The sequence below is a fragment of the Sinocyclocheilus anshuiensis genome, unplaced genomic scaffold, assembly GCF_001515605.1.
Source record: "Sinocyclocheilus anshuiensis isolate Anshui unplaced genomic scaffold, SAMN03320099.WGS_v1.1 scaffold257, whole genome shotgun sequence".
Classification (NCBI taxonomy): Eukaryota; Metazoa; Chordata; class Actinopteri; order Cypriniformes; family Cyprinidae; genus Sinocyclocheilus; species Sinocyclocheilus anshuiensis.
Window position 1 is genome coordinate 96,299 of NW_015539889.1, and position 24,590 is coordinate 120,888.

At 35.0% G+C, this 24,590-nt stretch overlaps 1 protein-coding gene and 1 long non-coding RNA gene across 3 annotated transcripts in view; both read left to right on the forward strand.

Annotated features, from left to right (window-relative positions):
• The window catches only part of LOC107685626 (immunoglobulin superfamily member 21-like), a 268,079-nt gene that overhangs the window by 9,543 nt on the left and 233,946 nt on the right, over nt 1–24,590 (forward strand). The gene's annotated exons all lie outside the window — the stretch shown is intronic.
• LOC107685627 (uncharacterized) overlaps nt 10,647–24,590 on the forward strand; it is a 77,270-nt gene continuing 63,326 nt past the window's right edge. The window contains exon 1 of the long non-coding RNA XR_001633970.1: nt 10,647–10,699. This is a non-coding gene — a long non-coding RNA (uncharacterized LOC107685627). The remainder of the gene's footprint in view (nt 10,700–24,590) is intronic.

The following is a 24,590-nucleotide window of genomic DNA, read 5'->3' on the forward strand; positions in this document are numbered from 1 at the left end:
TTCAGAGATACATTCATATAAAACACCCGCGCCGTGTTATGATTTTGAAACGTGCAGTGCTCATGTTTATTCAACGAAGTCAAACGGCACAAATAAATCAATGCATGGGAAACACTGGTAATGTATATCGAAATATCGGAAATGTGTTTAAAAATCATATCACCGTTATTGAAAAGAATTATATCGCGATACATATTGATATTGAATTATTGTCCAGCCCTAGTCAGTCGTGTGGCCTTTTTCGCGCGATCCTTTGTTTATCCATCTGTGCCACAGTGTCAGGGAGGGTCCTTCTCTGCTGCCACATCTCGGGAGCCGACCGCGCTTGTGATCACTATCCGTCTCACATCACACTCTCTTTAGTACAGCTCTTATGTTATCTGATGTGTGCTAAAAGCCGCCAAACCCCCGTCTTTCTTCATTTTAGCTCTAGAATAGACCCTTATCAGCCACTGCGACCGATTTCCCTGATTGAAGAAGTGGCGGAAAAAAAAAACGGGCTGATTAAGGCCAGAGGTCACACGTCTGAGACAAAACTACTTACCATAGCACTTGTCAGTGAATCTGTGTGACCCCCAAGACTGGGAGTCAAACGTTTCTGCAGCCCCATGCTTTATTGGCACCTCATTGTGTGTCATCATGGTCCTTTTATTGATTTGTCACGATGCAAGACGTCTCGGGGGCAATTTGGTTTCTTCATTATTTTGCCGTAATTGGCTTTTGATGTTGGTGTGTGCGCGCGCTCGTATGCGTGTAAAGGAGACTATTAGAGGATGTTCATCAGCAGCGGCAGGTGAACGAAGGCTGATGTTACACTCTGGGGGAATATTTTTGTACCAGAAAAAGATCTGTGAAAGGAAATATGCCTGTTAGCATTGCATCTGGAGGTGTTTTTTTCTTCCGAAACACGTCAGTCTGCAAACAAAACTTGCATCCCTGATAAAAAAAAGAGCTTCTTGTCATATTCAGCACTGAAGGGAGTTTAATCAAAGCCCATATCAAGAGCATTGTCTCCCCTAATTACCATCCCCAGATGCCAGTGCTAGAAAACCAATTAACCCGCAACGATAAGCCATTTGGTATAGTGTCAAAGAAGAAAACAAAAATGCTAATCCAAGGTTGACAACATAAGAAAACACGTTAAACTCTGAGAACAGCGTGAAGCAGGCACACTAGTTTGGGACGGACTGACAGGGAGATTTTAGGCTTTGTTCACACTGTACTCAAATCCAATTTGGTTTTGCATCCAATCTCTAGGACAGTTGCTATGTTAATGTGAGCGTCAACAAAATGCTTTTTACACATTTTTTTTCATAGTGAATGTCACATATACTACCATTCAAAAGGTTGAATCAGTAGGTTTTTTAAAATGCTTTTGTAAGTCTCTTATGCTCAACACAGCTGCATTTATATGATCAAAACCAGCAAAAACTGGAATATTGTGAAATATTGCAATTTAAAATAATAGTTTTCTATGTATTCTGTGTAATTATATGTAATATATTTCAAAATGTCATTTATCCCTGTGATGGCAAAGCTGAATTTCCGGCAGCCATTGCTCCAGTTTTCAGTGTCACATGATAATCATTCTAATATGCTAATTTGGTGCTCAAGAAACATGCCTTATTATAATTATTATTATTATTATTATTAATGTTGAATACCGTTGTGCTGCTATTTTTTTTATAGGATTCTGTGATTAATAGAAAGTTAAAAGAACAGCATTTATTTGAATGTAATAATTTTAAATGAATTTAGCATTCATTTAAAATATTAATATTAAATAAATTTAGCATTTATTTAATGTAAAGTCCCACTTTATATTAAGTGGCCTTAACTGCTATGTACTTACATCAAAAAATAAGTACAATGTACTTATTGTGTTCATATTGTATTGCAAAACACTTTTGCTGCTACTGAGGTAGGATATGGGTAAGGTTAGGGACAGGTTTGGTGGTCTGGTTAGGTTTAAGGGTGGGTTAAGGTGTAAGGGATGGGTCAACAGTGTAATTCTAAATATAATTTCAGAAATTAATTACAGATGTAATTACATGCAGGTATTTTTTAAAAATATAAATACAATATAAAAACATTTATGTACACAATAAGTGCATTGTACCAAATGATTAATTTAAATGCAAGTACATAGTAGTTAAGGCCACTCAATATATATAATAGTGGGACCGAAATCTTTTGTAACATCATGTCTTTATTATGTTGTTCTAAATGTCTTGACTGTAAGTTTTGATCAATTTAATGCATCCGTGTTGAATAAAAGTATTCAAGTTATAAGTATTAAAAACTAAAAATCTAATAGATTTAATACAGTATTATTAAATTATTAGTGTTTTAGAATATTAACTCCAAGTGAGCATTAAATGTTAAATATTAGCATAAAAATGTTAGGAAATGTTAACATAAAAATAGGTGAAATTTGCCTGTTAAATTGTCTGACATATACAAGTATATCTAATATCGACTAATGTGATAATATATATATATTGGCTGATATATCATAAATCCCTTGTTTTTTTGCTGTTTAAACTACCCAACAAACAAACACATACATATACATACATACATACATACATACTTTTTCCCCCCTTATTAATTAATTAGTTTACCAACTTGAGAATTTTAAAATCCTTACATTTACATATCCTTACATAAGTAATTAAGTACTTTTTAAAATAATTATAAATTGAAAAAAATAATTAAAACAGTTATATGTTAATAATAATTAATTGATAATAATTAATAATGTAATTTTAAAGTAATATAACTTCAAAACATACAAGCAAGTAGCAAATAATAAAGAGGAGCATAGAAACATATTACAAACAAAGAGTGCTTTCAGTATTTAAGATTATCTGAACGTTTTCCATTCAAGAACTGTGAGTGATTTTTCTTCATCTTTAATGTTGTTTTTTACTATGACATCATAGACAGCAGGAGATCTATTAAGCTGCATTCACGCACGGAAGTAATATGGTTTGTCCTGTCCATTTAATCCCTTTACACATAACTGGCTGTGTTTACATTAATTTTGCCATTTTGAGACGCAAGTGCATTACACCACTTACACGGAGTCGCGCACAGCCGCATGCGCGAGCAGTCTTCACAAACAAAGCGCGCGTCAGCATTTGAAATTGAAAGCAGCCTTCTGTTAGTGAGGTTCATATTTTAAATATATAAGTCCACTGCATTCCAAACCACATAAATGATGACTTCGTAGAGCATTTGTAAGGAAAATACCGATGGTCGAGACCGCACACTTCAAGTGTAGCATCAAACAAAGCGCGCGTCTCTCACAGCGCATCCTGTGCAATGAAGCCCGCGAATGTCCTTGTAATTTGCTTCAACCTTTCCGAACTTTATGAAAGATTATTTTACGGAAGGTTCGAGTGGTGTATGTGTGTGAGGAATTGGAAGCAAGGAGAATACGGGTGTTTCTAAAGCAAACTCAGCGTCATCGCGCATCTAGCTAAAAACTAAGCTCAGAATCTATTCTGAAATTCTCAGAATCGATCCAGAGTCGTTGGAGAGAGAATCGCGATGCATCGATGGATCGATTTTTTCTCCCACCCCTAATTTAAACGAGGCGTTTTAGGAGGGCGTGGACCAGTCTTATCTCTTATAAAGAATATCTCTTTGGGTTTGAGACTTTAGTCTTTGCAACTTTAGGGGTCTTATCTATTCATGAACAGCTTTTAACACTCCAAAGAGAAAAGGAAAACTTGAAATCACATCATATGACCCCTTTAAACTAGTTTGTTGCCAGTGCATCATATCTCATTTTCTTTTAGTTTATCTTGAAGTACTAAAATATATATTGCCTAGACATAATTTATGAAAAAAATCTAATAAAATATAAAAATACAAATATTAAAAATATTAATACAACTGTAATAGTATAACAATTATACTAAAATTACACTGTTCAAAACCTGTATGACTGACTTTCTTCTCCATTTTCCATTTTACACATACTATCACTTTAAGATCTTGAAATATGCTGAATCACTGCCATTTTCTTTTGTGCAATTCCTCAACCATAATATCTTTCAGTAGACGAGGACGACTGATTGTACATCACCATTCAAAAAGTTTCAAAATCATGAGCAAGTAAACAACTTCCCTTTCTCTTTCTCTTAATAGTTCAAGACAGAATTTCATACTTTTGAAAATGAACACATCTTTCATCAAAGAAGCTGTTCTGCCCTCCTGACATTACGGCTACCTCAGACTTTGGAAAAATCTTTTAGAAATATAGCTTGTATAAAGGTGCTGTTACTCCTAATGACCTTTAACTCCAACACCACTCCAGGAATGACCCACAGCATCGCCCTCTACACCCCTCAGAGCTCAGAGCAGCGCCGACTCTCCACAACTGAGCCATTGAACCCCCCTGTGGATTCCTCCATTTCCTCTTCTTAAGAGAGTTCTACCCTAACAGATCCATCATGATGAAGTGTACTAGCTGCAGTGTGAGACAGGTGTTTGCAATTCCAGCTTTAGTCTCCAATAATCACTCTTTGATTTCCTGCCTCCTTTAGAAGACATAAATGTGACCTTCAGGAGCTTCTTTGTCACCCAATACAAACTTGAGTCTCTCAAAGCATTCAAACAAAGACAAATGAGTTCTTCTTATGCTAACAGCCCAAAAGCACACTTATTTCTGTCTTGGCTCAGTTAAGTTGCATTGGGGAGATGAATCTGAATCATCTGCTGTGAATTTTTAGATGTTACAAAGGATCATGTCATCTGAGCATGCAGTAACAGTACAAAAATATGATACATACATTTAATTTCATGAAATTATTCATTTGATGATGAAACATCAAAGCAAGTACATTCAAATGCTGATCTCTCTTAGCCAGAACTGAGTGTAGTCAGTCTTTCAACAGTTTCATCAGACACATTTTAGAGGTCCATAGAGCAGCAGTTCTCAACTGGTGGTTCGTGACCCAATAAAAATTGGTCACAGGTCTGTTTTCATTACATTGATGCATTTGGAAGATGCTTTTTCTTCATTGCACTTATGGTGTACATTTTACAGTTCACACATTCCCATGGAACTGCACCCATGACCTTCATGTTGCTAGTGTTGTACTGTACTTTTTGAGCTACAGGAACACAGTTTTTAGTGTAGACAACAGGGAAAATGTTTAATGCAATAAAATACAACTAACTCTATAATATTAAATAGTTAGGATGGCAAATTCAATGTAAATGTTGAAAAAAAAAACACTTCCCTTATTGATTGATTGATTGATGTTATTGTCAAAGGCAGTATGTCTAATTAAACTCAAATGCTGGGGTTATTTGGCCCAAATTAATCTGTGACTTAGTAAAATCTCTTTTAAATAGTCAACAAATTGTGTATTTGAGCAGGTATCTTGACATCAAACTATGAACAAACTATGTTGTAAGGCAATAAATACAGCAGCAATACAGTAAATAAAGGTTCACTTTGCAGCAGGGATAAACATGGTTTGTGTAGTGAATTATTGCTGCTGAGAGCATGAAACCATTGAAATTCAGGAGACATTTAGAACCAAAATTGACAATTTTCCTTTCCAACCTATTTCATGTTAACTATTTTGCGTATTATTTTTGATGCAGTTCATGGGAATGTTAGGAAAATGTTCTATTATTCCTGCTTCTGCTGTTTGTGTTGCTGAAGAGAACAAACATTGGAAAGGTGGCAGAGCACAGGGCTTCCCAAACCAATACTGCCTTTTCTTAATAGCAAATGAAAACAAAACATAATCCATCTGAATATTGATGGTTGTAGCATACCAGCTGTTTTCCCATACTCCTTGTCATACAAAGAACATAATGCTTTCTACAAACTCTATACTCCAACGTAGTGGTTTAAGCAGGCTGCTGTATTGTGTAAAAAGCTTTAAGGCCTTCAGTCAGCAGGGGAAGAATAGAAGAGCACATATTGAATAAAATGCAATGTGGCTGTGCTTGTAAAAGGGCTTGTTTATAGACGGGGCATAGTGCATCAATACTGTCCTTACAGTACTGTATTTTTCGAGGTGTGTGTGTGTTTATAATGGAGGATGGACGGCAGCCCTGTGCTGAAAATTGATTACCTTTGACAATTTTTCGTTTGCAGACAAAGCTTTTGTCAACTTTGGGATAGATATTTTGAAACTACAGTCAACTGAATTCAGAAATAATTAATCTAGCCGCCAGGACAAGGTCAGTGGCAGAACAGATGACCACTGTGATGCTTACGAATCAATCCAGTTTTATTCCAATCACAACGAAATTCAAATTCAAAACTATGAATGGAAGGAAAATTTGTCATATTTTGGCGAGTGGTCTACACTGCTCAGTGCTCCACAGGTTGATTTAGGGGTTGCAGTGTTTCCTGTCTCCTCACATTGTTTGGAAAAGTGGTTGTGGAAATAAATGCTTTGAATGACAATTGTGCAGAGTAGAAGCAATCTAAAGCTCTTCACTTATCTTTTCTGGGCTCGTCAACGAGTCTCTAATGCATGGAATGTGCATCTCTTCAGCTAAATCATCTATGAAGGACTCTTATCATGACAGTCACACAAAAATCATGTCAATATGGGTTTTATGGGCATACAGGATATGGCTGCGACATCAGATAAGCTGAATGACTTAGTATTTCCAAAGTCAACACAATTACACCACAATTACACATCACTGCAGGGATGTAATAAGGCAATAGTACATGGGCATAAGACTACTGTTATGTTGGATATTATCATTATATGTCAATTGTTATGCAACAATTCAATAAGCAGGAAGTTAATTTTGAGTAATGTACGTTTTAGTCACAAAATAGCCAGTTACTTTGTCTATTTTTGCTCTGGTAAGGAAAATTCATGTACATACTTGGTTTCCAAATGAATTAGCATTACATTACATTTTTATCACTTCATGCATTCCCTGGGAATTGAACCCATGACCTTGGCATTAATAAAAGCCAAACTTTACTGTTTGAGCTACAGGATCCCAAATTAGCATTTAAATGAAGCCACAGTGGGATCAATCAATGTGTGTTGCGACTAAATTAGACTTTTGATGATACAATACTGTCAAGTGCAGCATAGTGGCTCAGTGGGTAGTGTTATTCCTTCACAGCATGAAGGTTGCTGGTTTGAGTCCTGGTTGGGCCAGAAGATATAAAGCAGCAGTGCCCAATCCTGGAAATCTACCTACCTACAGAGTTCAGTTCCAATGAAACAATTACCGGCTTTGTGATATCATGATAAAATTCCCCACGGTTAGTATTACAGTTTCATATTTTAATGATCATTAAAACCGTAGTCGATTACCGCGATTTGAACAACTCAGGATAAATAAATACTGTCCAGCATAAAGCAAAGTTTTAAGTAACAGTCTCATGTGCGCACAGCACGCATACAGTTTTCCAGCATCTTTTGCATATTTGAACCCTTTCCAGCAGTGACTTCATGATTTTGAGATCCATCTTTTCACACTGAGGACAATTGAGGGACTCAAACACAACTATTAAAAAAAGGTTCAAACATTCTCTGATGCTCCAAAAGGAAATACGATGCATTAAGAGCCGGGGGGTGGAAACTTTATGAATTTGAAGATAAAGGTGATTTGTACCTAATTTGTCTTTCGGGAACATGCAAGAATCTTCTGTTGCTTCTGAAGGGCAGTACTAAATGAAAAAAAAAAAGATATTTCAACAAAATAAGAACAATTTGGACATCTTCATCCTGTTCAAAAGTTGGAATGACTACTTCCATTTGGAATTTGCCCCATGAACAGTTCGGTACCGATACTCGTATCGGCACATCCCTAAATCAGTTATCATTTTGTCTTAACCCTTTTCTTTATTTGAAGGATGAAATGTGAGGTTTACCATTTTATGAAACTTTTTCAAAGCTTTATTTGAAATTTTTGTACATGTTATTAGATAAACTGTTGTCAGTCATGTTGTCATTTAACATCATTGGTAATGTTATTGTTTTAGTTTTATGCAAACAAAAAGTAATTTTATTTGTTGTTTGTTTAAATATAAAACTTGGTGAAACGATTTATGCACATTTGCACATGCGATTTTTGCACATTTCCAGCACATTTTATCAATACCATGATAATACTGATAACCCTGATAATTTTGGTCACTATAATCATGATAAGATTATACCGTTTCATCTCTAGTTCCAACACATGTGTGTGTAATTGGTAAGTGCTCCTGACGATCTTAATTAGCTGGTTCAGTTGTGTTTGATTGTGCCACGCTGCATCCAGTGTAGACAGCATCACTGATTATAATGAGTTCTATTGTATTTTGTTGTGCCAGGTTGCGTCACTCACGTCCAGTGCAGACACGGTGTTACAGTATTGTGCCCAAAAGCATTACAACTATGCTTTTAACCACAGCTCAAAAGCTATAGTTCCAACCACACAAGTTTGTGATGCTGTTTGCAAATATTTGTTGGAACTATGGTTTCAAGCAATGCAGAATCATTGAACTATTTTAGTAACAAGGGAACTTGCAACCATATTATGCTTTTGGGAAATGCACTCCAGGATAGGTGAATTGCAGACATTAAATTGGCTATAGGTGTGAGTGTGAAGGGTGGTGTATGTTAGCACTGTGATGGACTGGCCTGAGACATTGGGATTGGCTTCAACATGATTCCACCTTCATTTTTAAATTCCACCTGCAGCTATTGCTTTCCAAATCCAGTGACCTGTGCATTTCCCTAGCCACTGATTCTGGATGCTGCATGCTAGTATAGTTTGCCTGGACTTATTCACACCTCTTAAATGCTCATGGCCCTCATATATGTTTTGCCTGTCCATTTTGTCCTACTTCATGTCATTTATTTGAGTAAGTTCATGTGTTTGTGCCATTGTACAGATTGTTGTTTTCCCACTACAAGCTAATTATTTACAAATTTGGCCAAATGACTTGCACCTTCTAGTCTCCTGTTTGCTGTTATTAAGGTGTAAAAGCAGTTTATGCATCGATTTCTCAAGGTTATTGTGCTGTATATTGATTTTAATCTCTTACCGCATTCATTTTAAATTCTGTGAGGTTAAAGTTCAGGCTTGAGCTTCCCAGTAATGAACCTCTAATAATCTTGATTCTGGTCTTGTTTGGAAGTGCCTCTGTTGCATACTGTTGCATACACATACTGTAGACATTTACGGACTCATGTTCTTCAGAACTTTCCAAGATTACTGTTCCTCTTATCTCCGTACTTGTGAAGATCATTCAAGCGGTGTTGCCCAGCATCTGAGAACTACGAGGAAACATACTGTAGTTCCTGGAACTTATTATCTAGACATATTGGATAATATTTCGCTTCTGTTCTTCAAGAAAAAAAAAAAGATAAACATCTATCTTTAAAGGGTCACTAACTCAAAGCAAACACACAGATGTTAGCTAATGCAGCCCGCAATTTCAGCTTCACCTCCTGTTCTGAGCATCCAGGGTCGTAGATCAGGTGGTCATGCAAACTTCTTGAGGTGCTGCCTATGACATCCTATACATGGCCGTCAAATGTACGGGTTTTTGCGATGTGTCTGGTTTCAGAATAACCCCCCTTTAGATTTAAGATCCATGTTGCCAAATTAGAAAATGTAAGAAACAGAGATTTTTATTGACGGACCATTTCGTCAAGGTAAGATGGTGCTGAAGAACGTTTTGGCAGCTGTAGGAGAATTTAAAGATTGTGATCCGTGAGCTGATCTGAAGCTTTTCTCTGTTCTGTTTCCATCTGCCTGTGACAGCTGGGCTCAACTCAGAGGAAGTGAGAATAGATATTGGCAGGAAAGAAGAATGTGCCAGCTTTTCTGTCCACCAATCGTTGGCCACTAGCACGGTGCCTCAGTTACTGCTTGCATAGAATGATTAGACAAGAAGAAAGCGAAATCAATAGGGTATGGACGATTTATGGTTTATATCTTTAAATTGACAGTTTCTTAGTTCATGCTAGATTTCATGTGGATTCTGCTGTCCAAGGTTAGTGGAGACACTTTCACGGTGACTCTGAATGTTTCGAAACCCTTGTATTAATACAAGAGTGACAACAGCACAAAATGATCTTGCAAATTGCAGTTTCTATTGAAGATTTTCAGACATTCCTTCCCTTTGCAGCAAAAGCAATGGACTGCAAGTGATTGGACAATTTTAGAAGAATAAAATCTTTCTGGCTTTGGCTTTTGTGCATGTTGTGTTCACAGTATGCTGGCCTTTATCATTGCATTTGCTTTTGTTCTGTTGACAGTGCAGTTATTGCTCTTCCATTTTGGCTTGAAGAGTGATTTGACTGGATCATTCCCTTCCCAAGCCTGTGTAATAATCAAAAGCCAGTTTATTGTAATTAACCAAACTAAAATGACATTTTTTTTAATGGCTTTTGTATGACTGTTTTATTTTCAGTATATTTGTATATATTTGAAAAACCCTATTTATATTTAAATATTTCTGAAATTCTTTAAAAAAACATAAATTTTCTTTTATTTACATTTGTTCTTATATATTATATTGTTATTTTTTAACTATTATAATTTAAACATTATTACTATTTCTTTATTTCATAATATTTGTTCACCAAATCAAGGTAAGAAATCCAGCATAAAGGCAGCCATTTTGTTGTCATGTGACAATAACCAGGAAGTAATACAACAGAGAAGACACATGCAGGCACATTGTAGTGTCAAGGTCAGTAAACGTATTAAAAATATAAGACCTTTTTATGATATGACAAGGTTGAATCAGGCTGTCAAATGTCCAATGATATTACCAACCTACAGACAAAAAAGATTTTTGCTGAGTTCAGCAAAGCATTATTTGTCTGAATGCAGTTTTTCTAGTCTCGTTATACAAACTTGTCTGGAAAAGTTTTCCTGATTTTCTTAAAGGGGTCATATGATGCGATTTCAAGTTTTCCTTTCTCTTTGGAGTGTTACAAGCTCTTGGTGCATAAAGAAGATCTGTAAAGTTGCAAAGACTAAAGTCTCAAATCCAAAGAGATATTCTTTATAAAAGTTAAGAGTCAACCACGCCTACCTAAAACAGCTCGTTCTAACACGCCCCCACATGTCTACGTCACTATGTGGAAATATTAGCATAATGCCTGCCCAAATGTGCAAGGCGTGGTTTCAGGAACAGCAGTAGTGTTGATGCAGCCATGTCAGGGAGACGGTGTGTGATTCAGTGCAAAAGCAAAAGTACTTTATTTGGCCTTCCGGAAGTAGATGCAATTAGGAATCATTGGTTAAGATTTATTTACAACAGACATGCTGGGTACAATTAATTGTTTATGTTTTACCATCCTTCATCTATTTTGTAACAAATTCAAGTGTAACCATAACAAAATATTGTTATTTCAATTATTAATTATGTGCTAACAAGGTTTATATTAAAGTGCTACCTATTGCAATACAATAGTCACTCAATAGCAACACTCTCCCACATATTTAGCTATTCTAACTGCGCTTATTTCCTTCGTTGGTATAAGTGGCATTGGGTGGTAATAGACTAGAAATGTACAGTTTTATACCATCGTGCTGATGGTTTTTTCACACATGGTAGAAAGGGATAAAAGAGGACTGTAACTGTTGCTCTGGCTCTTTCCTTTGCTACCTCTTTTTCTTTGGTCTCTCTTTCCTTTGCTGCCTCTCTCTTCTTGGGGCTCTGCCCTCTCTCTCTCTCTCTCTCTCTACAAAATAATGATCTTTAAAATAGCATCATATGACCCCTTTAATGTTCAGAAATGATCATGACTATTTGTGATAAGCATAATTTAGATTTGCCACAAGGATCATTGATAGAAAGTAGAAAGTATTTGAAGGAAGTACTGCTTCTCTGGTGTAGAGATGTTTCAGATACCGTAGACACTGAATTATCTGAGAGGTTTGCACTGAAAATGTTATGTATTTTACCCAATTATATGCTTAATGCAAGTAATACACAATTCTGTACTTTTCCATCTCAAACTCATTATCCTATCTTTCTTTTATCATATTGTCCTTTAAGAAACCGATTCCCTATAAGTAAAACTGTGATTTGATTTTTACTAGCTGTTGTTGTCCCCATAGGCAAAAAAAATGTCACATTGAGTAGATTTAGCTTGTAGGTAAAAAGATAAACGTACAATTAATCTATTTGTTTGTTGTCTTTGGAGAATTGTTGTGGTGATAAGTAAAGGAAAGGAAAAATGGTGAGAGGCTTTTACCATATTTTATTAACACAAGAAAATGGCTTTACGTTTAAGTTGACTTCCTGCTTGGCTGGTTTGGATTCCTGAAAGAGAAACTCTGAGGACTTAAGACTCCTTCAGTAATAATAATAGAGTGGGTCTCAGCCCATTATCCCAAATGCCCTGTTCTTTATGTGTCCTCTTGAGAGTGATGCAGATGAGAGGAAATCCAGAGGATGTGCATAATAGCAGCTAAACTTACCTTGGCCTTTACAATTTTGGCAGTGTGTGTTATCATATGCTGCATAGTCATATCTCTGGTGTGGGGATTTTTTCAAGGCAAGACAAATGCCATGGGTAAAGAAAGTAAGAGTTGAGACTTGTCCGCAAATAAGGCTTTTTTTAGACCCTGAGCACAGGAATGAAGCGGCAGGGTTTCCCCAGTAGTTTAGATACTGAGACAAACAGCTCTGTTTGCTTTTATTTGGTTCCCCACTATATAAAACTAGTAGATGATATGTAGATGATATGTATGGTGTAGTGCTTATGATCAGATGAACACTGAGTGTGTGTGTGTGTGTGTGTGTGTGTGAGAGAGAGAGAGAGAGAGAGAGAGAGAGAGAGAGAGTTTTCATGCACTTTCTGTGGTATAAAAATTAAGTTCCTGAAAAATAAATTTTGATAATGGCTGAATTTGGATTTACTTGCCCCTAAGGGCAAGTTATTTATTTTTCATTGGCTCAAGTAAAAAAATATAGATGTGAATCATTACCCTACATTGTTTTAATTGGATGAATTAAACATTTTTTTCAGTGTACTAGCATACTAATCCTGCTGCCATGTTTATATCTCCTAAAAGAGTAGTAGCCTATGCTATTCTGAATTCAGCCAGAAAATCCAGCTGGTTAAATATGGAGGAAATGGTAACCTGTTTTACTGTATTAAGAGTTCAATTTAGGTCAGGTCATTTTAGGAATGACTTCATATCTAGGATCAAATGACACTATTTGTAGTATATAATGCCATTTCTTCTATTTATCATTTCTGAAATTAGAAATGCAAGAAAGTCCACCTATTATTTTCCTTGTTCGAGAATGAGTAATGAGAAGGATCATGTGCAGCGCCCTGAGGACTGCTGTCCCTCATTGGTGACAGACGAGAATTGATGAGACTTCAGTCCCTAGCTTTACTTTTTTAGAAGGATCAGCAGGAGACGACCAGTTTTCGCTTAGACAGGCATCATAAGCAATTTCTCCTCAGCATTTCCTCGTGTTAAGCTGTAAATATGGATTGTGTGACTTGTTCATCATTGTTAAACGTGGTACTAGACATATAAAACGCATTCTGTCGCTGTCAATGTGTTTTACTGTTGGACAGACTGTTAGTAGCCTTGCTTACGCAATTTAGAGATGAACATTTCATGATTCACTCCATCACAATTCAGGAATGTTGTGATAATTCAGGCCTTCATAAGCATCAAGCAAATGAGACTTGAGTCAAGTGGCTTTTTAACTTACAAAAGAAAATGTTTTGTCTTTGATAATTGAGGCACATGATGCCGATGTTGGTCCTTATCCTCCTTGTAGCGATGCAAAATATTTGGAGGTACTATATGAGTTAGTGGCCAATATTACACATTTAATATCTGTTTAATATATTTAATTTAAGCTAATTTGCTCTACTTTTACATTTATATTACAGAAATAGTCAGTTAAAATGTGACTTTTTTTTAAACAACAAAAAAAAAAACATAATAGAATGTCATTTTTAAATGTATTAAGAAAAGTAAAAAATGGAATCACAAAAATGAATATCATTTTTTTCATAATGTAATGTACAATTATAAATTCACTTACAGCATTTAAAACAATATTGGTTTTTACTGTTTTATATTACATTTCTGTCAAAATAATTAATATAGATTTTTAATGGGAGTGGAATATTAAAATTGAATATTTATCAGTTATTGAACATAACATGAAAAATTACTAATTTTTTTACATTGGTGCATATCTTTGATGATGATGATGATGATGATTGTAAACCTTCTTTTATAGTCACAATAAATACACTCTTAAAAATAAAGAAGAACCTTTAACATCCATGGATACTTTCCATTGAACAAAAGGTTCTTCAGATTATTAATGTTTTTCACTCTAAGACAAAAAAAAAACAGGTTGTTTTAAAAACCGTTCACTGGAAAAAAAAAATTCTATGGCATCGCCGCAAAAAATAAATAGATAAAAACCCTTTTGGAACCTTTTTTTAAGAGTTTAGTTGATGAACACTGGAAATTTACTGAATAATTGAAAGGAAGCGAACCAGAGGTGCATCCCACTCCTCTCCCTGCCACACCTTTTTTTTAATTATTATTTGGTAAATAGATGTGGAAAAAAATAATGCAGATGAAAAAATAAATCATTCTTTTTCAGGCTCAGGGATTTTTGATCTTTGTTACACATGTCGCTGTTTTGCTTCCTGGGAAAGCAGCTTTTAGATTATTAAGGGAGGAGGCAGTGTAAGAGATGAAAACATTCTAATCCACATATTGACGTCAGGCTGGATGGAGCAAGGCGGAGGAAATGGGAGAGAACATTTGGGCCGCACATACAGCAGATTATTTCCCATCATGCTCTCCGACTGAGAGTGTCCCTAAGAGAGACACAACAGCTTTATGAATCCCCTGGGGTTGCACTCCAGCAGCATATTCACATATGAGGAGCTACTAGTTAAATAGGCTGTGTTTGTCCTGCTAGTTCTCCAAGTGAAAGCTTGTGCATTATAACATTATGATAATATTATGACAGTGATGAAACCATTACTGTGCAATACAGTATAACCGATTTTTAAATGGTCATTTGCATGTTAAATTGCCATATTTTCTACGCTTTTGCAGAATTGAATTTTCTTCCTGAAGTATCTTTTTGGTGTTAATGAAGGTTTATTTAGAATTTAGTTTTACACATCCATTTTTCAGCGTTTTTTTATTTATTTATTTTTTTTTTTGTGGAACCTTCTTTCCACCATGGGATGAAAAAATGAAAAAGGTATTTGCCACTTTTTATCTCACAATTCTGACTTTTTTTCTAGAGTTTACATTACATTTCCTCAGAATTGTGAGATATAAACTCAGAATTCTGATTTCAGTTTACATCTCGTAGTTCTGAGTTTATATCTTGCAGTTATGACTTTTTTTTCCTCAGAAATTTGAAGTTTACATCTCACAATTCTGTTTTTTTTTTTTTCTGTTTCTTTTCTTTTTTTTTCCTTTCCCCCCCACAATTCTGTTTCCACCATGGAACAAAAGATTCAAATAATTTTGTGATTTACCGTAATTGTGACTTTTTATCTCTCTTATTTTTTCTTGCAACTATGAGTTTATATTTCACAATTCAGATTTTAGAATGTATTTATTTATTTATAATTTATATCTTGCCATTCAGACTTTTTTACAGAATTACAGAAAAAGTCAGATTTTTGAGATAAAAAGTCACAATTATCTTTTTATTTATTTATTTATTTATTTATTTTTATCCAGTGTTGGAAACAAGCTTTTTGTTCCATTAAAGGACTATTATAACAAGACTATGATTATTATAATTAGCCTTCCTCATTTTTGCAGTTTCAGGGGAGGGAACATAACATTTCAAAAGTTAAAGTATGTTTATATCACTTCAATCAAGTGACTTTGAAGAAAGTCCTGATTTGTATTGGTCTCTCCCCTTGAAGGAGCTGACTGGTATGCTTTTGAGATGGATGCTGGGTATCTTCTTGTGGCCAGTATCAGTTCATTTGGACAATAGAATAAATGTCTGGGTTGATGTTTACTATAGAAAAGCTTGCCTTACACTTTTCAATGAATATGCATGGACACGTTCCACTCTGATAGGTGTAAATAATGTATGGAATAGTACGTGTTTGCACAGCTTTGATAAAATCCAGTACGACTTCAGCGCTGCCAGCTGTAATCAATTTTTTTGAGAAGGAAAATAACAAATACAATGCAATGCAATGAGGAATCAACACAACACTTGAGTGTTTTCCCAGTGCTATTCTAATGCAGAGCAGGCACTCTGGATTTGGGTTAGGAATGCTAACCATGCTTTGGGTTAGGAATGCTAACTCAGATGCTTGAGGCTTATCTGTTTGGTGTGGGACATGGCATAATTTTGGATGAAGGAGGGAGATCATAGGTCACCAACCTAGATACAGGACATACTGTATATGGTATAAAGAGTTTGATTAACCAAATGTCCTAAAATTAACAAGCATATTAACCAGTGTACCATTTAAAAGTCAGTTGCCAGAAGGAAAATTAATATGATTAAACTGGATGTGAAGACACAGCAAGGTTTAATCACATGTTATAGCTCAGATTTAAGATTTGAAAGGTATAATTCATACAAAAAGGAACTTTCTGTCTGTAAAGGGGAAAGATCTTCTCTAAGGGAAAAAATATATACTGTGTGTATATATACTGTATATATATATATATATATATATATATGTGTGTGTGTGTGTGTGTGTGTGTGTGTATTTGCACATGTTGGTGTTATATCTTTCACTTGGATGTTATAAGTTGCACTGAGTAAATACAGCTGGATAAAACAAAAACTGTCTGTCTTCATTTCAGGCTGCAAAGCAACAAAATGTGATCATTTTAAAGGGGGGTGATTCTTTTCTATACCCATTGTGTGTCTGTGTGTGTGTGTGTGTGTGTGTGTATAATATTGACAGAATGTTCTTTTTTTAGATAAACTTTTTCTTTGGTTTCAAGATGGAGTTTTTATGGTTTGTCCTGGGGCCCGTTTCAGAAAGGAGGTAAAGTGAAAACTCTGAGTATGTTAACCCTGAAATAAGGGAAACTCTGGGTTTTCCGTTTCAGACTGAGAGGTATGTCAAACCCGAGAAAGCAGGGTAAGTCAAGCCCCTTTCTGAAAGAGAGGTAACTTATACTCCGAGTCAGTTACCGTGGTAACTTACTCTATGAACCTAACCTGGTCGGGAGCAGGTTGTCTTCGGTAAACCCAGAGTCTCTTGCGGGCTCCTCCCCCTTTTTAAAGTGTAAGTGATTACCTTTTTCATTCATTCACGCTGCAAAAATGCTTTTCTTACTGAGTATTTCTGTCTTATTTCAAGTACAAATATCTAAAAATTCTTAAATCACTATGCTTTTCCTATATAAGAAAAATGATATAGCCAAAGTTTATTCTTGTTTCCTGGGGGGAAACAAGTTCATTTAAGTGCATTTGACTTAAAACACGTAACATTATCCGCCATGTGGTAAGAAAAATCATCTTAATGCAAACGTAAACAAGATTATTTTTTGTTTCTCCCACCTCCCCCCTTCAAACACCAGACACCGTTAAAGTGACAAAAATGGCATGTCCTTTTATACTGTAGATGAGGAGGCTGTATTAATTCGTAGGGAGTTAAAAAAAAATTTTGTGCCATATCCACATGCATATTTATTTGGTAGTTTTCTGTATTGGGGATGCAGAGCACATTAGTAAGGCCGCTGTATGCAGAGCCGTAACGAAGGTGTGCCCCACTGACGTTCACTTGATAACATCTTGCAGCGACCTCTGGAACCCAATAATTAGAATTTCCTTTAGAATTTCCAGTGTGGTTGGATGCATTGATGACGCGCATATTCCCATCATCGCACCTTCCGAAAATGAAACAGATATGGAATGGAAGGATGTCATATGGAAGCAGTCCGAGATATATGCTGTAACCACCACCACAGCTGTTACATAAACACAAATTATGCACAATTTATTTGGTCATCTTTATTTCCTACAAATACAAAAGCAAGAGTTTTTTTTTTGTTTAACTGTTGGATTTTATTATTCTTCCAATACTTGGTATTATGGCCATCTCCTCTTCATCTGTTCTTCATTATTTTGCAAGCCTTCTTGCTGTTGACTGAGTAGAAGTTCACCTCTGTTATTATAACAGTGATTAAGAATTAAACTTATGCGTTGACTCAAAGTATGCGGACGTCTTTTTGTCGATGCTGTTGCCATGGTGAATCATAATTTCAGAGCTCCATTGATCATGACTTCTCATAGTCGTGGTGCATGCGCTAAACTCAGAGTCAACCTACTCAAGAGTTGACTGAACTAACACAATTCAGCTGTTCTGAATCCGAAAATGAGTTTCCCATCTCAGGGTAAGTCAACTCAGAGTTCAAGTTTTAACTCAGAGTTGGTTGAACCTCCTTAGTGAAACAGGCCCCTGGTTGCATGTATCTGTTTTCAATTATGGATGATATTGGAAAAGGTAAACAATTAATAATTTAGTGCCTTAAATTGCTTTGTGGTGAAACATAGGATTTATACATCTATAATCTAGCTCACCCTGTATAACATATACACCCTTTTACACTGTGTACCATTACTTTGTAGATCTAATATTAAACAAAACACTCCCACATATTCTCTCCTGATCTAAAATGCAGATTGATTTACTCCTTAAACCTAAGAAACCCATACAGAGGCAACTCCAGCCAACTGGCATTTATTTGTTTGTGGTTTAAGTGGAGCTGCTATTTGTTGTTGTATTTTTTATTTGTATATATATATATATATATATATAGAGTTATCGAACATCTGGTTGAAAGCTGTGGTAGAAATCTGTCATCTGATCCAAAAGCAGATTCTGTCTCCTCTTTCTCTATCTCTTGAGTAATCCCAGACACATTCTGTTAGGAAATTAAGTAAGCCATGCTGTTTCAAGTAAACACATCAATGGGTGTTTGTCAGATATGGGCAGTTTTGGAATGGAGTGTCAGACTGCTTTGTTTTGCTAATACTAGAACTTTATGTATCAGAAATGGACACAATTATGTAATATTTTCATTATAGTGTATTATATTTACGTATAATTGCACAGTTTGATTGTAGGATACACATAAAATGTTCTGTTCACAATACATTTTTGCCTTAATTGTAATATGTTTTTTTCTTACTTTAACTCAGTCGTACATGTTACATTTAAATAACTAAAGTTTAAACTGTGGCAAAAAATAAATAAATAAATAAAAAACTTTATTAGTACTAGCATTTGGAGCTATGGTGGAACTGATGATTGAATTGTGTAAATTTATACCTAATTAGTGTAAAAATGTACACTTCATTGGGGTCAGAAAGATTTGTACTCACCAAGGCTGCATTTATTTGATCAAGAATATAACAATATTGTATAATTTATTATATATTTTTTAATGTTATTTATTCCTGTGATGGCAAAGCTGAGTTTTGAGCAGATATTACTCTAGTCATCAGTGTCACATGATCCTTTACAAATCATTCTAATATGCTGATTATCTGCTCAATAAACATTTGTTTATTATTAGCAATGTTGAAAACAGTTGTGCTGCTTAAAATTATTTGTGGAAACCAACATACAATTTTAGGATTCTTTGATGAATAAAAAGTTTAAAAGAACAGCATTTTTTTGAAATAGAAATGTTAAATTTTCTATTTTATTTTTTACTTTTTTTTTTATCAATTTAATGCATCCTTGCCAAATAAAAAATATTCTTTAAAAAAGTCATTCTGATCCCAAACAGTAGTGTGCATTAATTATTTTCATCCAATAAATATTGAAATTAGTTCACTCTGATTATATTATCATGGTTTTAAATAAATCATAATTTTATAATGAGATTTTATACTTTTAGTCTTTAAGTCTCACCTGGAACAAGGCTAAAACAATCATATCTTTACAGAACAAGCATGAGTAGCAAAAATAAATGAAGGCATGTTAAATAGCATCTTAACAAAAAGACAAAATGTTTAATCTCAATAAATCTGGACCTAAAAGTGCCTGTAGTTAAGAAACACCCTACATGGATCTGACAGATTACAGCTTCATATGATCATCATTGTAAGATCATCTTAAGTCATTGCGTGAGTTTCTTCCTTGTGTTTTAGTTTTATAATTCAAAATATTGTAGTTATTTGAAAGAAATGGTAAAAGTCATCTTCATTTGCATTCTTTGCTGTGTAAAGAAAAAACACAGCTTACATCTAAGCTACAAAAGAAACTGTCTAAAAACATTTAAACCTTTGAAACAAAGAAGTAATCTAGATTTCACAGCCTCTATTCATTAGTTTTCAGGAGTAAGTCTAATGGAAAACTTTGAACTGTTCTCTATTAATGATCTCTGTTCACAGCTGGACGCTTCAGTTCACCTCGCTTTTTAAAAAGTAAGCTACGTGCAGGAAGGGTACAATTGCAGACAGACTCGACTGTAACTTTTCATTCCTTTACAACAGCTTTCATGCTGGTACAAAGGGGATTTTGATTGAGAGACACTTTGCATCTTTTTTTCCCCTGTCTTTCAAGATGTCAGTTTGAAATCATACAGGAGTATATGAGGCACAAGGTGGAATGGCTTATTGTCCTTACTGTGCCGGATGGCACTGCTTTTTTTTTCTTTTTTTCCCCTAGCAAGGTGAATGACACATTTAACACTTTCATGCATGCTCGATAAGAGCAAAGAGCATTTCTCCAAGGAGATTGCATCACGACAATTCTTAATCTTGCCCTCACAGCTTATGCTGGTTTGAAAGAATTGAACAGACTCTGTTGGGGAGAGAAAATAGAGTAGCGAGACTTCAGACCGAAATCAGACTCTTCGAACCCACTCACAGTGCCAATGCATTTCCCCACAAGGTAAAAACGGGCAGGATAGTTTGCTTTGGGCTTGGCTTTCTAACATTTCTGTCTGTTAGAAATGTACAAATACTCCCTTCATTCTTTGTTACTGCATTTATCATTGTTTTGTAGTGAAAACCACCTTTCATTTGCCATGTGCTGAAGATACTGTACAGTATGTTGAATTAGACACTAGGGGTGTAATGATACATTAATATGAACTGATACATTGATCAAATGACACATTTTTTAAGACACTTTTTTTATTGTGACACTCTCATGCCACATCTGCACGCAATGTAAAGAAAAGAGATGTAAAGTGTAAAAATGTAAAGTGGCACATAATATTGATCACAGGCCACTTAATCTAATCAAGATCGTATCATGATGAAATGTCCGATAAAGTAGAATATGGCGCTTAAAGACAGTACTGTAAAATGTAAATTCTGTCATGATTTAGTCACCCTCCCATTGTTTCAGCCTGTTTAACTTTTTTTCTTCTGTAGAATACAAAATAAGGTATTTTGCAAAATGTCTCAGTGGTTTCGTTGTCCATCCAACGAAACCACATGGACCCCAATGTTGTTTTGGAACCCACTGACTTTCAAGGAATTAAGAAAAACAGTCTTCAAAATATCTTCTGTGCTCTGCAAAAATAAAAATAAAAAATGGTCATACAGGTTTGGAATTACATTAAGAATGAGAAATTGCTGACATATTTTTCGATACTGGGTGAACTATCCCTGTAATTTAAATTATCTGCTTTATACTATAACTGACCAGCAGGAGGGCCTCAAAGTCTTCTAATTTGGTACAATGACGAATTTGAACCTAGCCCATGGTCACATTTTTGAAAATCACCTCTAATAATGTTCCAGTCCTCTAATCATTCTTTGCTACTTCAATTAGTGACATGACGTGTGGCCAAGTATGGTGTCCCGTACTCGGAATTTTAACCCATTCAAGTGTACACACACAGCAGTGAGTAGTGAACAAACAAACACACACATCCGGAGCAGCTGGCAGCCATTTTTTGCTGCGGCACCCAGGGAGCAGTTGAGGTTCGGTGCCTTGCTCAAGGGTCTCACCTCAGTCATGGTATTGAAGTTGGAAGAGAGCATTGTACATTCACTTCCCCCTACCTACAATCCCTGCCGGTACCAAGACTCAAAAGTTTAAATTAAAGTTGCTGCATTCAAACTACTGCTACTTACCTTTCAAGGTTACCTTATGTTAAACAGTTTTAAAACTGATTCATGTGATTTATGAATAGATCATCTTTGAACTTCAAATGAATGCAGTTATGTTCTTATTGGCAGACTCCGTGAGAAAAAAGAAAGAAAACTGTGAAAAGAGAATTAATTTAGCAAAGAAAATAATGCTTCAGATGAACTTGAAGAGGGAAGAAGTGTTGCAGAGATCCTGAGTAGACTGCAAAAAGAAGGCTGATTAGATCACCTATAGTGGTTACTTAGGCAGAGAAAGGGTAGGATGAAACAATGTCTTGGGCTAATTAAAGTGAATGCTGAACAGATCCCAGTATTTCGTGGTGTTTTTTTTTTCTTTGGTATTCTGCCACTGATAAAAGACTGACGTGTTTCCTCTGTGCGGACACCTTGACAGGAAATGTCTTTTCAAAATTACTCTCCATTCTTTGTCTTTACGCTGAAAGACCTTGTAGATAGTGAGTTATTTTGGAATGCAAAAGAAATTGTTACAATTGTTTCTGAGAACGTCTCTGTGGCTTGACTTTATTTAAATCATAAACATTATGCCAGACATATAGGTATGTGAATGTTGTACATTTTATTTCAGAAAATCTGTGTTGGTCCACAGTAGAGTTTGCAGATGTATATCACTTAAAATGTCTGAATGTTGTTGATACTGTATATATAAAAAAAACTGTAAAAACAGCTACATTTTGAAATATGATTACTTTACAATAACTGTTTTCTATATGAATATATTTTAATATGTAATTTGTTTCTGTGATGGTAAAGCTACATTTCCAGCAGCCCTTACTTCAGTCTTCAGTGTCACATGATCCTTTAGAAATCATTATAGCTAAACTTTATATATTTATTGTATTTATTTGTGGAAACCATCATCTGAAAACTTTTTTTTTTTTTTGGTCCAGGATTCTTTGATTTAAAATAAATGTTGAACTTTTTATTAGAGCATTTATTTGTAATAGAAAAAAAAACAAAAAACAAACAAAAAAAAAATATATATATATGTGTGTATGTATGTATGTATGTATGTACGTACGTACGCACACACACACACACACAAATGTGGCTTGGTTTGATATTTTATTATTTATATAATGCAAAGACCAAAGACATTCAGACAGATTTAAGTGAGCCAGGCATCATACAACCCAGCTGTACTGGATGCACCAATATTATATCACTCTGTGCAATATCATAAAACCAACATTTTGCTGTGTCTCTATATATTGTCTATGTGCGGATTTTCTTCTGAGTGCAATTATGGCTGCTTTATGAGTGTATGTATTTTCATTGGTGGTACAGTATAAGTATTGTTCATCGTTATGCAATAACAGAGAAGGTCTCCTGACTGGCACGATATGAAAATAGGTCAGTGAATGTTTCTCCCACTGAAATTCTGATATTACTGAGCAATCATTCTCTGAGAAACTGAAAGACAGGGATGTGAGTGACAATATCACAGACATATTTGCTCTCCTTGCATTTATATCAAACATGTATGCAGGTGACAGATCTGAAATTGAACATTGATTGTTTTTCTATACTATGTGCATGCAGGATTTTAATTATAATTCATCATCTGTCTCTTGATACATCCCTCAGCTGTGCCTGTTCCTCGGCTATGTTCTTTCAAACTTTTTAAACTCAGCAGTCCACGTGTGAACTAAACAAAAAAAAAAAACATCCAGGGTTGTGATTTTACGCTAAAAATAAGATGAAAATATTGATTTAAAAGCATTTTTGTGTAGTGAAGTTAACAAAAAAAAAAAAAAAGCCATTATGAAAAAATAAATAGCTAAAAAAAAAAAAAAATGCAGTCATCATGCTGTCATTACATACTGCCAATAATGTTTTCAAGGTCACAAGGTCATCTCACAGGTTTGTTAATGTTGAGGGTTTTTTTGAAGGCTCTGATGGCTTTAGTTCTGTGTCTCTGTCATGACAGCCAGTCTTGTTTTCAGGCTGTGCTTGAGAACTGAGAAGTGGCAGATGTATTGAGTTGTTTTTGGTGCTGTGATTTAAATGTAAATGTGTATTAAAACATGTAATACATTCCATACTAACTAACTAACTAAATCAATAATTAAATAACTGTTTTCAGCATGTTAGAATGATTTCTGAATGGTCATGTGACACTGAAGTCTGTAGAAATGGCTGCTGAAAATTCGGATTTGCCATCACTGGAAAAAAAAATCATTTTAAAACAAGAAAGTAGAAAACGGTTGTTCTAAATTGTAATAATATTTTGTCATAATTGTAATAATATAAGACACTTAACTGTATTTACTGTCTATAGTTTATCAAATAAATGCATCATTGGTGAGCGTAAGGCTTCATTTAAAAACATTTTTGAACATTAATAAATTCATTTTTGTGCTTTTTTTTAAATGCCATGCAAGGCATTTAAAATTATTTTTGAGTGATTATGCAAATACATTTGTTTTATATCGATTTGATTTGTCAGTTTGAACAGATTCTCTGCATTTAACTGAGCTTTTATCAACTCTAAAGT